Source organism: Malus domestica, chromosome 14 (genome assembly GCF_042453785.1).
Source record: "Malus domestica chromosome 14, GDT2T_hap1".
NCBI classification, from domain to species: domain Eukaryota; kingdom Viridiplantae; phylum Streptophyta; class Magnoliopsida; order Rosales; family Rosaceae; genus Malus; species Malus domestica.
The window spans coordinates 10,006,062-10,026,435 of record NC_091674.1 but is presented as its reverse complement, the minus strand read 5'-3'; positions in this window follow the sequence as shown (position 1 = coordinate 10,026,435).

Genomic DNA, 20,374 nt, shown 5'->3' with positions numbered 1-20,374 from the left:
TATGAAATTTCGGAAATTGGAAATGACATGCATGTTAGAAACTTTTTAGACTGGAATAAGAAGCATGAATTTCCGATCCGATCCGCAGCCCTAAACGTTAGTAATGTATCTATCCAGTATTATATTTGAAGGGAAATAATTTGCACACTCTATTTTCTCCATCTGCCCTCATTTCGAAACCATTTCTGTCGTTGATCACCGAAAAACTATCAATTTTTTGCAAAATCCGTCACGTTTGAAACATTTTATTAACACCCTTTCAGACTTTAATTCCTTTTCACATAAATCCTTAAGTCAAAATTCTATTAATATATTGCTAACTTTACCCTTACGACTAATTACTTTAACAATAAAATGTTTTTGATTGTATAGAAAAAACATTAAAATAAATAAATAAAACATTAAAAATAGCAAAACGACAACGCCATGAATTCCCCTCCTTCCACTCCATCGCGACCCCAGCCCACCCTCCTTTGGCTGTTTTCCCAGAACCACCACTCCAACTTCAACAACAAATTAAAAATGTGAAAAAAATGACGTCGACGATCCGGTTAATAAATGACCAGCCGTTGCAGGTCAGATCGATTCATTTTAGGCATCGCGTTCGCGTCATGGATTCTTGGTCTGCTGTGCTCAACTTCATTTACACCCATTTGTTCGACCAATCTGCTCGAATTAAGCCAACAACAACCAAATTCCAACCCCCTTCCCAATTTTCACATCTAACACTCTTAACATCTCTAAATTTGGCTCCCTCTTCCATCTACTCCTCATCTCTGTCTTAATAGAATCTCTCTTTATCTCTCTGTCGGGATCGATGTGGGAGGGGGTCGAGGGAATGAGAGAGACGGAGGGTTGCGTTGTGGGGGAATGAGGACTGGGTTTTCTTTGGTGCGGTGAGGGTGGCACCGAGTTGGTTGTTATTTTTAGAGTTTAGTTTATTTTTTAAATATTTTCTTTTTTATATAATTATAAAGATTTTCTTTATTGTTTAAGTAATTAGTTATAAAGGTGAAGTGGTCAATGTATTAATTAGCAGAATTTTGACCTAAGGAGTTATGTAAAAGTAAATTATAACTTATGGGAATGTTAGTGTAATGTCTCAAACATGAAGGGATTTGTGAAAACTCAATAAACCTCGGATGGGTGCTAATGTAACTAACCTGATTTTTTCAATGTGTTTTCGAACTTATCCCAATAAAAAAGTTTTCAAAATATTTTGATTTTTATAGTTATTTACTCAATTTATGTATTTTGGATCAACTTTTATATTATATTTTATTTATTTATTTATTTGAACAAATAATATTATCTATACTAAGGAGAGGGGGTTGACTTAGCCTCACAATGAGCTAGTAAGAATGTAGTTCAAACTCGCATTTGACGAGAATCGAATCTAAGACCTCTCACTTCAAAGTGAAGAGAAATACCACTACACCGTTGAATTTTAGATACTATTTATTCATTGTTTTTAAATTGACTTGAGTATTTCATTGCAAAAGATAAAGCATATTGTTTCCATGCTCCCTGTTTTTATAACAATGTATTAAGCATTCTCCATTTGCTTTTCAAGGTTTTAACAATTGGAAGAGGGTTGGTTGCGAAACGGAATGTTTTCTTCGCAAGCATGTAGGGCATTCTGCTTCTCATATCATCGAAGTTCAGATGAACATTCACTTACAAAGAGTTACATATCAAATATCAGTGCATTTAATTGTACAAGGACATCCCCCCTTGGTTCTATTCCCGATTCATAACTTGAAAGTTTTTCTGGTCCTTTGCTAATTGGGGCTAAAACTCCGAAATTAGAAATGCCAAAATAGGAATAACACTTGATACTATCAGAAAAGCTCATAAAAAATCATATTCGTAAAGCAAAAACATAGACGTACTCCTATTAATGTGGAAAATATATCGTACTAGTCGATTTGAATTAGAATAAATTGTAAAATAATCCATAAATGTTTAGTCAAAACAACAATTTATTTTGATCGAACCGCCTAGTTTCATTTGTTTGCTGTGGTACATGTCTTGTTTCAAGATTGATCCACTATAATTCTATTTTATTTAGATATAATAAATATAAGTATATATTGCTCGTATACAAACAAGACTTTTCCGTTTTCACCGCACTTCAGATTACATTAAAGAAAATTATTTCGTGGATTGGGTTTCACTTGACTGTCTACGGTTCCATTACATGTGCTCGGGGTAGAAGTTTTATAAATGTATCGCCATGCTATTAAGTTTTTGTATTTAAGTTGTTTTCTTTCTAAGAGGTAGAATAGAATAACCCGGTTGAAACATATAATGGCTATGAATACTCCATCACGGACCTATCACGGAATGATGTCCTAGAAGAACAACATGATAATATATCAAAGGAATGTAAAAAGAGTGATCATGCTAGTGCAAAAGGTAAAAGTTCGCATGAAAAAATGACACAAGAAGTTCATTTTCCTCAAGAGAGGAAATAAAATCTTTAAACAAATCAGTTCTTTTGAAGAGGAAAGGCAACGACTGATCAATTTAAAATTAATAAAGAGATAACCATGACGATGCACATACACATAAAGGAAAGATATACATTTGAATACATATCTTTGAATTATATGAGTACAAGAGAAAATTGGGATATTGTTTGGGCCCAAAATATTAGTTTGGGCCGAGTATAGAATCATTCTCGGCCCGAAAGGCCTTGCGACATGGGTGCTGTGGATCGTTCAGTATGTGGGCCTCCAAACCTAGGACGGCTAAGTCATGACACATGACAAGTCGAGTCCTGGTGCAATAAGGTGTCTCGGCAGGACCAATAACCCGGAAGTGAATTCGGTTCAATAAAGGACTAGGTTCACAATCATAGTGAAAATAGGATTGGTCGAGTTAGTGTTTGATCAGGAGAAGAAGTCCTAGTCCAAATAGGGTTTTAACTCGACCTTGAGGGTATCCGTTGCTATAAATAGAAGAGGCTGTGCATAGTTCAAGCCCCGCCAATTTAACACACAACTGCCCTGCGTAAACTCTCTCAACAACTTTGAGATTTTTATTTTCTCTTTTCGCTGACACATCTTCTTTTGGCATCAATAGCACTGTGAAAGCAACCGGTGATATCTTAAGTCGGCATAGATAGCTCTGTCATCGTAGAATCAGCCGGTCTTGCAGTATCTTCCGTTGGCATCAACAGCACTGCGGCGAGGATGGTTGGTTACTTATCCAAGTCTTGGTCGAGAAGGATTTTCGAATCCTTATTGATTGAGGTCATCTCATTAGCCTTCTCGGCGAAGTGAGGTGTTACAGTTTATTGAGCTCGGCGCATTGCACGCTGAGTTATTTTATGATTGGATACTCCCAAGTGGGATTTAGAGTTCGGCATTCAGACGGCCGAACCACGTTCACTATTAAGACTTATATTCGCTTTGAGTATTTGTGCCCTTACACTTTGGTGTCGATTCAGCGAGAATTTACTTTGACGAATAACATCACTGTGACCGAATCCGACGACGGCGATTTGTGAACTTCGTAAGAATAGTAACCTTGTCTTCAGGTTCGAGAGCCAAAGAGGCCGAGACGTGTTCCTTTCTCGGCCGTAATCGCAAGACGTAGAAGTCATCCGCGCACCCAACGCAACATCAACCAATTTACTTCTCGGCCGAGCTCGGCCGACGAGTTGGCACGCCCCGTATTCACCGAATGACGTAGTTAACTCATAGATTACTCGGCCTGCGTGCCACGTAGGTTTGGTAGTTTTTAGGGTCAACATTTTGGCACGCCCAGTGGGATCTAGTGCTAAACTACGAAGTTCATGCCAATTGAAACACGATCGGTAAAAAAGAAAATAGCTATGGGAAAATCAACAACCGATTTACCAGCTCAGAACATAGGACACAGTGTGCCACAGGCGCAGAATCCCATCAGCGCCGTAACATCTGAGTCCACGAGCGCAACTCGCCGAGAAAGGGAAGTTAATCTCGGCGGTCAGTTTCGTAGTCTCGAAATCCTCGACAGGAACACCTGCGTCCTCAATGAAGGGATAATCGAGGATTGTGACGAAGATGGTGGCGAAGGATCTGATCCACTAACAAGGTCGTTTCTTCGAAAACGGCTCGACGAGCAATCTCGGACGGTCGAGCTGGCGTTTAGTCGAGGAATTGATAAACTTCATGACGTGATACGCAATACCAGTGAGGCATAAACCAGATTACTCAAGATACTGGTTAGTAAGGTCAGCAACGGTAGGACTTTCGATCTTGCTCAGCATTTGCCATCGAGAAATAATCTCTTACCAAGTGCACCGGCCGAGTCAATCCCTGCTCGGCTCAAACCAATTAACTTGGAGAGAGGAGGATGATCGAACAGTAGGTTAGACGGATCCGACCAGAGAGTGGAAGCAACACCCGTCGATATGACTGAGGTCCAACGGATGATCGATTCGGCCATAAAGAAAGGGCCGAAGTTCCCTAAATTTATACATCTGTATCCGGCTTATGTGGAACAGTTCGAATACCCTAGAGGTTTCAAAATCCTGGATTTTAGCCTTTTTGTCGGAGAATCATCCTTATCCTCATTGGAACATGTGGCTCGTTTCACTGCGCAATGCGGAGATGTCAATAGCGACTTTCACAAGCTGCGACTGTTCAATTTTTCGCTGACGGGTTCAACATTTGCTTGGTATATCAACCTTCCACCGAATTCTGTCCAGAGCTGGGAGGAGTTGGTCGAGAAATTTCATGAGCAGTTTTATTGGCCAGGAATGGAAGTATCAGTATCCTCGTTAGCGAGGATGGCTCAAGCATCCGACGAATCACCAATGGATTATCTTACCAGATTTAAATCAGCCAGGAATTGGTGCCGAGTACCTCTCCCTGAAGTCGAGTTCGTAAGGCTTGCTCTAAATGGTCTTGACGTGGAATACAAAAAGAAATTCTTGGGGGCAAATTTTCGGGATATGTATGAACTAGCCCAGCATGTTGAGTAGTATGATTATCTGCTCCGTGAAGAGAAGATCTCAAAAGCTCTGTCCAGAGGGACGATTTACAAAAATCCTACTGTCAGTTATGCATCGGTCGAAGGTGAATGTGTTAACGTGGATGCGGCCGAGATAATCATAGATAAGCCATACGTTTGCAAGGCACTGACTCAAATTGACTCTAAGGAGGCCAAAACCTGCTCGGCCCACGAAGAAACAATGAAAACGTCAAAGGTCTATACTTTTGATATTACAAAGGCCGATGCAATTTTTGATCAATTGTTATCAGCAAAGATCATTAAACTTCGGCCTGGACATAACATTCCCAAAGCCGAAGAGCTTAAAGGAAAGATATATTGCAAATACCATAATTCAAGCAAACATACGACAAATAATTGCGTCATGTTTCGAGACAACGTCCAAAGCTGGATTGATAATGGCAAACTGAGATTTCCGGAGAAGAAGATGAGCGTTGATACTGACCCATTCCCCACGGCAACAATAAATATGGTCAATGCGTGCCTACCTAAGGACAAAGGGAAAGGGAAGGCCGAAGCTGTTGCGACGCAACGCTTTTGAAATCAGAATTCTCGGCCACGTTTCATGGCCAATTTTCGTTCAAACGAACCACCTACAGCTTTAACAGGACCCGCTATTGTCAATCCTATGATGAATTACAGCACTGATGAAGACAGTGGGACGGCGGTTTTATGCAGTAAATGTAAAGCAAAGGTCAACATTGAGCCAGAGGAAAAGTCCTCTCCGCCTATAATGGAACAACCTACAGCCGCAACCCAGCAAAAGGTGACCAACGTAAGCCAACATCAAGGGGTTTTTGATAGGCTCGGTCCTAAAGTGAGGATGGAAGAGACACCTTCAGTCAGACGGCACCTCGATTTTGATGCTCCGTTCTATGACGAGGACTACTATATACGTAACTCTAGCAACTCGGAATCATCGCGGAGCCAAAAAACTTTCAAACCTCTCGAACCTAGAGACCAACGTTGGTATACATATCACTCTTCGAAAGGCATTTACACCGCACTATCCAAATCCCAGAAACGCCGGCACCAAAGAATAGATTGCATGGCCCACCGACGGGCAACCCAAGGAACTTTGGTCCCTAAATAGCGGCCGAAGGACACAATTGCCACTGACGACGAACGACCACCTCCGGCGATTATGACAGAGTTGGTTCAAGGGAAACGGCTGGTTAACCAAGATATCGAAACCATGTTCGAAGAGGCTGATAAACGGATCAAACTTCTTCTTCGGCCTGGGAAGATAAGGGCACGCCTCGAGCATTTCAGGCAAGAAGCTGAAAGCAAATTAGCCCCGCCTGCCACACGAGAACCTTTGATCAAAATTCGACGGAATTTGCATCCCCCATTCCTCGGGGAGGCCTTGGACTATATGCGAGAGTTTCATAAGAAACATTCGGCCAACGATCTGTACGGTTTGCCGAAAGCATGTCAAGACACAATCGATCTGGTCCTCACTTGCCCTGATGCCGAGCGAATCATTCAGAAGACCTCAGACCCAGGATTGAAAGTGAGGTTCCAACACATACGAGAAGCACGTGTCCTTAGTTTTGAAGTCGACTTATACACTGATATCGATGCAGCCGACCTTCCTTTCTCAATGGAGGACCTCCAGTATTTACGATATCACTTCGAAGTATTTTCGGCTGTTTCTCTCTTCGGCCTTACGACCGATGAAATAGCACGTGTCGCACGGTTGGATGCCTATCTCGACACCAGGGATGCCCGGATACACTACCAGGAGCAAGTTCGGGTCCTGGCCCCAAGCACACTTTCGATCTCAGCCTCACCGGAGGTACTTACGCAGAACCAACAGGCTGCCGAAGAAACACCGCGGGATCAAACCATTGACGAAGAAGCAGACGAGTCTCTTTGTCCAACTCTGACAGCAGCGGAGGTTGTAGTCGCCAACCAGGAAAGAGACGAGGCTAGCGAAGAGGATCGTAACCCGATGGGCTCGTCAGTCCTGGATAACATAGAAATCAGTATGGTCCATGTTTTGCCTGTTGATTTTCAGTCAAGCACAGCTCAACCGAATTTCCTCGATGGTGATGTAGTCGCCGAGGAAGCTGGTCATATCGATTTTGTACCTATTGCTGAAGTCGAGTTAACAACAAAAGATGATAGTCTGAAAACAGCTTTGGCCGAATTGTTTCCTCATTCATCATCGGCCAAACTTCATCATTTGAAGCCATTGTATGTGACGGCCCATATCGAAGGGTATCCAGTCTCCAAAGTTTTTGTCGACTGTGGAGCCACCGTTAATATAATGCCTGTAAACATCATGAAGGCCTTACGTCGCTCTAATGATGAACTTATTCCATCCGGGATCACGATGAGTAGTTTCGTCGGCGACAAATCCCAAAACAAAAGAGTACTTCCGTTAGCAGTAAATATTACCGGGCGTACTCACATGACCACTTTTTTCATTGTCGACTCCAAAACTGAGTATAATGCACTGCTCGGTCGAGACTGGATTCATCAAACCAGCTGTATTCCTTCATCATTGTATCAAGTGCTCGTCTTTTGGGATGGTAAATCAGTCACTGTTCACCCGGCCGATAGCCAACCCTTCAAAGCTAATATGATCCAAGCACGGTATTATGATGACCACGTCGGCTACATCACCCTACAAGGCTTCAATGATGAAGGACGGTCGACTCAGATTTTTGTTCAGAAAGCTATTGAGGTTGGCGCCGAGACTGTTCACCAGGATTCGACGAGACTCGGGTTAGCTAACTTCCTCCCCGACCCCGATGTTTGACACCAATCAAGAACAACAACAGGCCGCAGTTTCTTATACTATGGAACAACTGCTAGCCCATTGGTATACTATCTCTAAGCAGCCACATTCGGGTGTCAACCTCGTCGAGTTCCTCGCTGAAGGAGATAATGGTCCCGTCTTAGCTCTTGATAAAGTTCAAGCTGCTCCGACTGAGCTTGAAGACAATCGGCCCCAAGTTAAGGACCCCCTGAAAGAAATTAATGTTGGGACGGCCGATGACCCACGACCTTTGTTTATTAGTGCTTTACTTCCACAACCTATGAAAGACGAACTTCGTGCCCTGCTTGAGGAGTTCAAAGATTGTTTTGCTTGGAGCTACCATGAAATGCCTGGCTTAGATCGTACTCTCGTCGAACATGAGTTATGTATTAAGCCTGGATGTAAACCTTTCCGTCAACCACCTCGTCGATTCTCGACCGAAGTACAACTCGGTATCAAGGACGAATTGGTTTGGCTTTTGAACACTGGGTTCATTCGGACAGCTCGGTACGTTGAATGGTTGGCCAATATCGTTCCTGTTTTAAAGAAAAATGGTGCACTGCGCATTTGCATCGACTTCAGAAATCTGAATCTGGCAACTCTCAAAGATGAGTATACTATGCCGATTTCAGATTTGTTAATAGACGTTACGGCAAATCATGCCATCTTATCTTTTATGGATGGCCATGCTGGATACAACCAAATTTTCATTGCCGAAGCTGATGTGCACAAAACTGCTTTTCGCTGCCCGGGGGCACTCGGCACTTACGAATGGATTGTTATGCCATTCGGCCTCAAAAACACCGGCACTACATACCAACGGGCAATGAACACTATATTTCATGATTTAATTGGAACCACCGTCGAAGTCTATATCGACGATGTTGTAATTAAATCCAAACACCGACGGATTCATCTGGATGATCTCCGACAGGCTTTCCTCCGTATGCGTCAACACAATCTCAAAATGAATCCTGCCAAATGTGCATTCGGTATGTCGACCGGTAATTTTCTCGGTTTCCTAGTGCATCACTGTGGGATTGAAGTGGACGAAAATAAAGCATGTGCAATCATCAGTGCTCCACCCTCGACGACGAAGAAATAACTGCAGTCCTTACTCGGTAAGATAAATTTTCTCCGCCGATTTATAGCTAACTCGACAGGTAAAATGAAAGCGTTCTTGACGCTTTTGAAACTCAATGACTCAGATAAATTTGAGTGGACCGACGAGCATCAGGCAGCGTTTACACAAATCAAAGTCTCCCTCACGACACCACCTGTCCTTGTTCCACCCCGGTGCGGTAAACCTCACAAACTATATATCTCGGTGGCTGAAGAGTCCATCGGCTGCCTCCTCGCCCAAGATAACGATGCCGGGCGGGATCAGGCTATTTTTTACCTCAGTCGAAATCTTAATCAACCAGAAATCAATTATTCCGCCGTTGAGAAGCTCTGTCTTGCCGTGTTCTTCGCCGCCTCCAAGCTTCGGCATTACATGCTTCCGTCGGTCACACAAGTCATTGTCCAGACCGACGTCATCCGGTACATGCTTACCCGGCCAATCGTAAAAGGCCGAATTGGGAAATGGACAATGGCGTTGTCCAAGTTTAGCTTGCAATACGTCCCCAAGAAAGCTATCAAAGGCTAGGCATTAGCAGACTTCCTTGCTCAACACCCTTCTTCCTACGGTTTTGGGGACACCGACGTCGAAATTGGCATGGTTGAAACACGCGACAACTACTGGATGATGTATTTTGAGGGTTCAAGTACTTCATCCTCGGCCGGCGTTGTCATTGTCATTCAATCTCCTAACCACGATCGTTGGTATTTTTCGCTCAAGTTGGATTTCGACTGCACCAATAATCAGGCCGAATACGAAGCCCTTATCATCGGCCTTGGCCTCCTTCATGACTTGCGGGCCACCCGTGCCCTCATCCTCGGTGACTCTGAACTTGTGATTAACCAACTTAATGGGTCTTTCCGCTGCATGAGTTGTACCCTGGCACCCTACCATATGGTTGCCAGCTATTTGGCCGAATCCTTCGCCGGTATTACTTTCGAGCATATTTTTCGGACCCATAATACCACCGCGGACGAGTTGGCTCAAATCACCTCCGGTGCACAACTCCTGAGGGGCAAGCTAGGCCGAGAAATACCGGTGTTACGACAGCTATACCCAGCCTTGGTTAACCAGCAAATCCTCTGACTCGACGACGTGATACGCACCAGAGTCATGTCCTTACCTTCGTTGCTAGATTGACAAGACCCTATAGAGGTTTGTGCCATCGAGGCAATGCTAGATGATTGGAGAAAGCCCATTATGCAGTACCTTGACAATCCCAATGGAAAACATAGCCGCAAGACACGAGTTCATGCCACAAACTATGTCACGTACCAAAATGAGTTATACCGGAAGGGCGAGGATGGTCTATTACTGCTATGCCTCAACCCCCAGGAGAGTGCTCAGACAATCGCAGAAGTCCATGAAGGGATTTGCGGAGCTCATCAATCCGGACAAAAAATGCAGTGGTTGCTTCGACGACACGGTTATTTTTGGACACGAATATTGAAGGATTGTATCGAGTTTGCACGAGGGTGCATACAGTGTCAGATTCATGGTCTTATACAGCGGGTCCCGGCCGAATCATTACATTCGGTCACTAAACCGTGGCCGTTTAGAAGATGGGCATGGACGTAATCGGCAAAATCACACCATCCTTCGGGGCTGCCAAGCACGCATGGATACTCGTAGCAACCGATTACTTCACTAAGTGGGTCGAAGCTAAATCGTATGCCGAGCTAACGTCTAAAGAAGTTTGCGACTTTGTGGAAGAACATATTGTGACTAGATTCGATGTACCAGAAATGATTATAACTGATAATGGCATAATCTTTATAGCCGAGAGGCTTAGAGAATATACGGCAAGTTTGAAAATTCAGCTTGAACAGTCTACACCGTATTACCCACAAGTAAATGGGCAGGCCGAGGCAAGTAACAAAGTATTGATCGGCATTCTCGAGAAAATAATAAAAGAAAGGCCTGGCATGTGGCATTTAAAGTTAAACGAGGCTTTATGGGCATATCGAACATCGCTCCGATCGGCGACTGGGACAACCCTGTACGTACTAACCTATGGACACGACGCAGTGTTACCAGTCAAGCTAAACATATATTTGTTACGAATAATTGAACAAAGTAGTTTGTTTAGCGGCGAATATAATCAATCCATGAGACAGGAGTTGGAAGACTTGGAAGAAGTGCGACTCGATGCTTATAACTTATTGGTGGCACAAAAACATATTGCCGAGCGAGCATACAATCAAAAGGTCCGACAAAAAACATTTGGCGAAGGAGAATTAGTTTGGCAAACAGTGTTGCCCACAGGAATTAAAAACCCTAGGTTCGGCAAATGGTCGCCAACTTGGGAAGGTCCTTTCGTCGTGCACAAGGTTCTCGGTAAAGGCGCATATCATCTTAGAGACCAGACTGGTTTAGTTCACAAATTGCCAATCAATGGGAAGTTTTTAAAGAAGTACTATCCAGTCACATGGGAGATGCAGGAATAAAAAAATAATAATTTCATTAAGGCCGATGAACAAATACATATCGAGGTAATCAATAGTGTACATTTAAGGTGAAGAAGGAAGAAGGGTGTCGAGAAGAGCCTTCAACTCCAGCCACCGCACCTCGCCCATTATGACCTCGACCTGCCGGTTCTTTTTGTCCATTTTTAACTGCTCGACCCGTTTTGTGCTCGCCGCATACTCGGTTAAGCAAGCTTTGCTGCCTGACTCGAAATCCTTAGCAAGCTCGGAAGCAATAGCCGATCTTCGTTTCGCTAATTCGGCCATTTGACGGTCAAGGTCGGCCAAGACCTCTCCTTTTGCCTTTAAAGCATCAATCTTTGGACGGAGAGTGTCTCGAACGGCCATGGCAGCTTGCAGGTCTTGTTCAACCCTCAAAGCGTTCTCAAAGACACTAAAGGTCTCCCGAACCCGCTCCAAGGCGGATGACGCCTGAACGATAGCCTCGCCGCTTAGTTGAACATCAGCTCCGAGATCGTTTAGACATGCACCCAACAAATCAAGACCTTGGCAGTTAAGGACTTGCGACGCCGAGAGAGACAAAACCTCTTGCAACCGAGCTAGAGAAGTTAAGTCAGCGGTTTCGGTTGTGGCGGTCGAAGGACCAGCCACTCCAGTAGTGCTAGACAAAACGGCGTTAAACTCAACCTCCCACGAAGCCTGCACACAAATGTGAAGTTAAACCCAAGAAAATCACAAAAAAGGTAGCAAGGAGGTGTTATTTCTTTTAAACCTGTCGAGAGGAGACTTCGGCCATGTCTTCAGGGTCATTGCTCGAACCTAAAGAACTTAATGGCCGAGCCCAATGTCTTAGACTGCTTCTCAGTTCACGCGGTCGATGGAGGTTATCTAGGTTTGATGGCCATTGAGGTGGCCAAGAAATATAGATAACACCCTTCGGCGCATAGAATTTTCGATGAAAAGAGTGTGCAGGCACCTGACATTTAGTATTTTCCTGGTTTAGAGTTTTATGGCAGAAAAATAACCAAGGAAAGGCGGTAGGAGGTACTTACAAAGGTCGAAGTGGCCTTCTGCGGAGGAATATTGAGATCCCGGTCCTGCAGATGAACGGGCATTTCTGCCGACGCTTTTGGCTCCTCGACAGGTCGTTTATCACGGTCGGCCGTAGAAGGGCCGACTTAGACAGCCGCTTCAGACACGGGGTTGAGGTTTTGGTCTTGTGGAGGAGCAGGCGTTTCTGTCGCCGCTGCTGACTTTCCGACCGGTCGTTTGCCACAGTTGGCCGTGGGAGGGCCGACTTGGGCAACCACTTCGGACACAGGAGGAGGTTGATGACGAGAACGAGGGCGACTCGCCAATAGAACCTCGTCCCTCCCCTCACTCTCTTCCAAAACGAAGATCAAGGGTTTTGGATTTGCAGGGGAAGTTCTCTCGGTCGCAGGGACTGCCTTTTCCAGGACAGGTGCAGCTTCGATCGAGGGAACAACGATAGGTTTACCAACTTCAGAAATAGGCCGTTCTTGAACTGTTTCTTCAGTCGGAATTGACCGTCTCTCAACCAAGGCTTGGGCGATGGGAGGAGAAGGGGAAACACTAGGAGTCGTCGCCCTCGTGGTTTGGCTGGAGATAACGTGAATCTCCCGTTCCCCTTTCTTTGCCAGCTTTTTGACTCGCTTGGCGAGCCGAGAAGGTTCGATGGTCGGCTCGACCTCTTGACGAGACTGTTTGCTCGGCGGGGCCTGCACAACGGTCTTTGCCCTTTTCGAGGTGATCGATTTTTTCTCGGCCGCAGCCGCAGCGACTACTTCCACCTTTTTCAAAGACTGACCACCTGTGGAAGTAAGAGCGAGTCAGCAAAGCCGATTCATAGTTCAAAACGTTAAAGGAAAAAGGTAGAGATAAACCGTTACCCTGAGCTGGAGGGGCAGAAGCCTTCTTAGGTCGACCATCAAAAAGTTTGTTCAGAACGGTTTCGACCGGAACACCAAAGAACCGTTGGGTATATTCTTCCCACCAATCACTGAAGGTGTCGGTGCAAAGGGATTCTGGAGTGGCCGGTCGAAGGCGAAATTTTTGGCACTGCTCTTGGAACTCTTTTTTGGCGTCGCTGCACTCTTTCTCTGAAGAACCAGTTTCGCGTCCGCGGCTTAGGACGGACCGTGAGGAGAGAAGGGGGACCGGGCAACCTTGGAGGTAGCCAAGTTGCCGAGCGAGGAAGTTGGGATGGTACACTTCCCAGCTCGCCCGGCGACCTTCGCAGCTGAGAGGCAGATCGCGGGCAAGCACGAACGACCCCCAGGATTGACGAAGGTCAGCATCTTCGTCCGCACCCCACGTTGCTGTAGGAAGTCCGATCGACGAGGGGTATTCCCGACGACGACAGACCATGAATTCGTCACCAGAAATGTCGTCGAGAGCGAAAAAGTATTTGAACACTTCTTCAGCTTGGTGATGAGGGATTGGCAGAAAAGCCAGGTGAGGGCCAAGCGATTCCTTGGGCGAGAAATCAGCAATCGTCGGCCGAAGAGGAGCAAAGTAGACCTGCAGCCAGAGTTGGAAGACCCAGAGGGGACCATTCTGCTGCGGGTCAACCTTATCTAGGGTCGTGTCAGCCAAGCTGCGTAGGAGATGGGCGAGAATGGCCGGGCTGAGTGCCAGAGTGTGACCACTAGCTAGGGCTTCGGCCACTGGCATATTCTCGACCAGACACTTGTTGGATTTGGTACAACAGATAAACTTGTTGTACCAATAGAAGAGGAAGGCCTCGTGCTCTCCTTCTCGCAACGCCTCTTCTCCTCGGCCGGCAAAATGGAGGTAAAGGGTGTTATAGTTGAAGAAGTTCTTGTGAAGCTTGTGAACCTTTTCTTTTGGGGGTGTTTGGCCGTCAACGCTTAGTGTCTCAAGAGCCCGTTTGTCGAAGAGCGTTCTCAAGTTAAGATTCGACGGGTACCCAGAAAGGGCAGAGTCGACTGGGATTCCAGTCGGGGAAGTCCCTAGAATGGCAGTAAGATCGAGGATGGTGGGACCAATGGGGCCAAGAGGGAGGACCATGATGTTAGTGGCCGAACACCAGAAGCATAAAGCCACTAGGAGGAGTTCCTTGTCCAGAATGACCTTCATGGACGAAAGGTGAATGGCGTCGTAGATGCCTAGGGCTTTCTATTGCTCGTCGAAGAGTTTTTCCATACGAACAACCCAGGCTGCCAAGGTTGTAGTGGTCGAGGGCCAAGAGCCCTGAGGCCTCGCCACATCCCACTTTGACCAGTCGAACCCTTGTAGCAAGGGTGATAGGCAGTGCTCCTGGAGAAGTCCAGTGATGGTCGATGGCACTGCCGCCTTAAAGAGAGGACCCAAGATTTGGTGAGGGGTACTCATGTCACTCTCAAATCGAATGGTCTTGATTGAACTCCGATCTATGATTTTCTGGCATTGGTCACACTCCTTGGAAAGCTTGGAGATAAAGGAGGCCATGATGAATGGTTTGAAGGAATGACAAGAAAAGAGCCTTATGGGTTAAAGGTTGAAGAACGAAGACTTGGAAGAAAGAAATGCACTGGAGAACGATAGCAAGAAATTTCAGAAAATTTGAAAGTGTAAAGAACAAATGAGAGAATTTCGGTATTTATAGAGTGGCGGAAAGAAGGGCAATCGTTCGAAATTCAAAATAAAGGGTAAAATCGACCGAAGAAATTGCTAATCATTATGGACATTCGGGAAATGCAGCTGAGAAGACCGATGGTCTCAGGTTTTAGGGGTACACGATTGCGTATGGCGGCGAGATTTATGGTGAAAGACGTTTTGGCATCTGCACGATGACGAAAGGCTCGCGGATTGAGGTAGCATGGTTATGATCAGCAATAAGGCCATGATGGCATGACGGTTTAGGAAGCTGCATGCCTTAGACGTCATTATTAAGGATTGGTCGTGTTAAAGGATGCCATGTGGTGTGTTGGTTAGCAGGATCAAGATCATGCAATCGTGCTCAATAAATGCGCCTTGGAAATAAAGCACTCGGGTTCTGAGTAGTAGATTCGCTTCTTCAAGGTCGAAGCTCGACCAAAGAATTCAGGCTGATGACCTCAGAAGCAAGGGGGCAATGTTTGGGCCCAAAATATTAGTTTGGGCCGAGTATAGAATCATTCTCGGCCCGAAAGGCCTTGCGACATGGGTGTTGTGGATCGTTCAGTATGTGGGCCTCCAAACCTAGGATGGCTAAGTCATGACACATGACAAGTCGAGTCCTGGTGCAATAAGGTGTCTCGGCAGGACCAATAACCCGGAAGTGAATTCGGTTCAATAAAGGACTAGGTTCACAATCATAGTGAAAATAGGATTGGTCGAGTTAGTGTTTGATCAGGAGAAGAAGTCCTAGTCCAAATAGGGTTTTAACTTGACCTTGAGGGTATCCGTTGCTATAAATAGAAGAGGCTGTGCATAGTTCAAGCCCCGCCAATTCAACACACAACTGCCCTGCGCAAACTCTCTCAACAACTTTGAGATTTTTATTTTTTCTTTTCGCTGACACATCTTCTGTTGGCATCAACAGCACTGTGAAAGCAACCGGTGATATCTTAAGTCGGCATAGATAGCTCTGTCATCGTAGAATCAGCCGGTCTCGTAGTATCTTCCGTTGGCATCAACAACACTGCGACGAGGACGGTTGGTTACTTATCCAAGTCTCGGTCGAGAAGGATTTCCGAATCCTTATTGATTGAGGTCATCTCATTAGCCTTCTCGGCGAAGTGAGGTGTTACAGTTTATTGAGCTCAACGCATTGCACGCCGAGTTATTTTATGATTGGATACTCCCAAGTGGGATTTAGAGTTCGGCATTCAGACAGCCGAACCACGTTCACTATTAAGACTTATATTCGCTTTGAGTATTTATGCCCTTACACTTTGGTGTCAATTCGGCGAGAGTTTACTTTGACGAATAACATCACTGTGACCGAATCCGACGACGGCGATTTGTGAACTTCGTAAGAATAGTAACCTTGTCTTCAGGTTCGAGAGCCCAAGAGGCCGAGACGTGTTCCTTTCTCGGCCGCAATCGCAAGACGCAGAAGTCAGCCGCGCACTCAACGCAACATCAACCAATTTACTCCTTGGCCGAGCTCGGCCGACGAGTTGGCACGCCCTGCATTCACCGAAGGACGTAGTTAACTCATAGATTACTCGGCCTGCACGCCACGTAGGTTTGGTAGTTTTTAGGGTCAACAGATATAAAGAAAGTTATTGTTGATGATGTTTTTGATTGTATGGTCGATGTAGATCTGGTAACCGACAATAAGGATTTTAAACCTAAAATTGTTGAAGAATGTTAAAATATAAATGATTGGCCAAACTTGGAAAAAAAAAATTCAGGAAAAACTAAATGTCTTTGGAAAATGAAATGTATTAAGAGCAATAGTTTGAACATTGAAAATAATGAAATTTGTTGGATACACACACACACACATATACACCAAATTGGGCGGAACTAATGGTGATAATAATCATGAGGACAATTATACCAAAGACAATGATGATCATAATTGAATGAACTGTTAATTTAGTTATTGGAAATTTGATGTGGAGGATAACCAGGATTAAATATGCTATGAAACCAACTGTTATAAACAAATAGAAAGAATTGAACAAATGATTGGTATGTGTTTACATTGAATTTGAGATATTTGTTGAATTGATTGTGAATAAGGATTTTATGCCATTCAAAATCAGTTGTTATGAAAATATTCTTCATAATGAAAATAATGAATTCAAAATAATGATGCAAATATAATTTGAAAATAAGTTTTATTGCAAAACTTACAATGGAACTTACAATTGATTCTGACGGTTGAGTCAGCAAATAAAAAAATGACTGATGAAAAGGATATTAGTGCATGCAGGCATTCTTGACATTTGAAAATCAAAAGTGTTTACAATTTTGATTTCTTTGGATATATAGTGTGAACTCATAAATTTTTTACTGAGAGAAAGTAAAAATTGAGCTTGGTTTCTTCTTCTCCAGAGACATCTTCTTAAAGACTTGGAAAAGAGACTTGGATGATTGATTACTTTACTGTGGAAGCAAGGGATGGATGGTGACTTGCTTTTACTGTTGATGAATAGTGGTCTTGTTGGAATAATTGCTACTTTTAGAGTGGAATGTGCAGGTGACTGAGTGATTCCTTACTTTGTCGGAATTATTGATAGAACTGTATATGAAAACTTCATATGGTGACTTTGGCTTCGCATAGTGACTTTGAAAAGATGGCAATTATCATGATGACTTGACTTGATGACTGTAATTTTCACATGGTGATTAACTGTGTTCACATGGCTTTATGCAAATAGGTCTTGGGAGTCCTGGTAGTCGACCCACTTGGCTGATTGTGTTTTTTGGCTTGCTGAGTTGGCTGGTTGCTATGAGGATGCGTATGAAGATTCGGAGTCTACAACTTCTTCTTCTTCAGTATGGAGTATCGCTACTTTTGCAAGTAATTGTTGAGCTAGGTCTTTGAGTTGGGTGGCTTTTTCTTTGCTTTTTAAGCTAGTTGACTTGGATGACTTGGCTGTTCCTTTAAGTGATGATGATGGACTAATGTCCAATAATGTCTGTTCCAGGATGGCTGGCAGGGATGGTTGTGCTAGTTGTGCCGAAATTTATGAAGTAATGAGAAATTCTGTGAGGACCTAACTGATGGTTGAATTTATCCCACCACTTGATTGATCTGATTCTATTGACTTCACCAGTTTCAACTTCATAATTCCACTTCATGATCCATGGGACTTTGTATTTAGCCATGAAAAATGGGAAAAGTGTAATTCTGTAGTTGAATTGGCTTCTGTCAAATTTGTGCTGGAAATTGGCAGAGATGACCTGCATAAGCTCTTCTGGTAGGAGACTAGTTATTGGGCGTGAATTGACCACCATATAGGGAACCATGCAGGAAAATTTTATCTGAAACTCTTGTCAAAATTAATGAAACATGAATGACTAAAATCTTCTGTTTGGTGGAGAAAGATGTTAGTCCATGCATCAATGTAATCAAAGTAATTGTAATGGTTATTGGGAATGTGGACATATTGGGTATGAAGAGGTTTGGTTTTGTAAAGGGGGATTCCCCAATCTGATTCGGTTAAAAATTTTCCAATGTACAGAGAATGGTAGAGGATTTTGTTTTCATGGGTTTGCTGTAGAGAGGTTTGATTGAAATGGACCCGTTTTCATTGAGGATGACTTGATAGTATTTCAATGTTTTATGTGGTGCTATAGGATGATAATGGAAATTGGGTGGAAAAACTGTTTTGGCTAATTTTTCTGGTGCTTGTTCTTGATTGAGAATGAAAGGAATACTGAAAAGATATTCATTGGGGTTTTTCTTGACGTATGGTGATGTTTTGGTATTACTAACTGGTTAGGATGATGATGATTGATATGTTTGTTTCCAAGGACAATGATGATCATAATTGAATGACCTGTTAATTGAGTTATTGGAAATTTGATGTGGTGGATAACCAAGACGAAATATGCCACGAAACCAATTGTTATAAACAAATAGAAAAAATTGAACAAATGATTGGTTTGTGTTTACCTTGAATTTGAGATATTTAATGAATTGACCATGAGTAAGGATTTTATGCCATTCAAAATCAGTTGATATGAAAATATTCTTTATAATGAAAATAATGAATTCAAAATAATGATGCAAATATAATTTGAAAATAAGTTTTATTGCAAAACTTACACTGGAACTTACAATTGATTTACTGACGATTGAATCAGCAAATAAGAAAATGACTGATGAAAAGGATATTGGTGCACACAGGCATCCTTGACATTTGAAAATTAAAAGTGTTTACAATTTTAATTTCTTTGAGTATAGTGTGAACTCAAAGAAATTTTTGACTAAGAGAATGTAAAAATTGAGCTTAGTTTCTTCTTCTCTAGAGACATTTTCTTAAAGACTTGGAAAAGAGACTTGAATGATTGATTGCTTTACTGTGGAAGCACGGGACGCATGGTAACTTGCTTTTACTGTTGGTGAACAATGGTCTTTTTGGAATAATTGCTACTTTTATTGTGGAATGTGTAGATGACTGAGTGATTCCTTGCTTTGTCGAAATTATTGATGGAACTTTATCTGAAAACTTCACACGGTGACTTTGGCTTCACATGGTGATTTTGAAAAGATGGCAATTGTCATGATGACTTTTATTTTCACATGGTGATTAACTGTGTTCACATGGCTTTATGCAAAAAGGTCTTGGGAATCCTGAAAGTCAACCTAATTGGCTGATTGTGTTTTTTGGCTTGTTGAGTTGACTGGTTACTATGAGGATTCATCTAAAGATTCGAAGTCTACGGCTTCTTCTTCTTCAGTATGGAGCATTGCTGCTTCTGCAAGTGATTGTTAAGTTAGGTCTTTGAGTTGGGTGGCTTTTTCCTTGCTTTTTGAGCTAGTTGACTTGGATGACTTGGCTGTTTGAGTGATGATGATGGATTAATGTCCGATAATGATTATTCCAGGATGGCTGGCATGGATGGTTGTGTTGGCTGTGTTGGAATTGATGGAGTAATGGGAAATTTTGTGAGGACCTGACTGATGGTCTTTTGATGGTTGAATTTATCCCACCACTTGACTGATTTGATTCTATTGACTTCACCAGTTTCGACTTCATAATTCCACTTCATGATCCATGAGACTTTGTATTTGGCCATGAAAATTGGGAGAAGTGTAATTCTGTAGTTGAATCAGCTTCTGTCGAATTTGTGTTGGAAACTGGCATAGAGGACCTGCATAACCTCTTCTGGTAGGAGAATGGTTGTTGGGCCCTGAATTGACCACCATAAAATAGGATGCAATGATACTTGTTGTAAAAAGATTTCAGTCCTCAATAAACAAGAAGAACAAGAAGATATTCTTATTGAGTTAATCAGCAAAGTAGATGACCCCGAATTAAAGTCATTTTATTTAAATAAACTTAAGAAGTTAGTCTCTCCTGAAGAAACCAGTACTAGACAACCCCAGGTGGCCCAAAAAATATGTCTTAGCACAACCCTGTAAAGGTT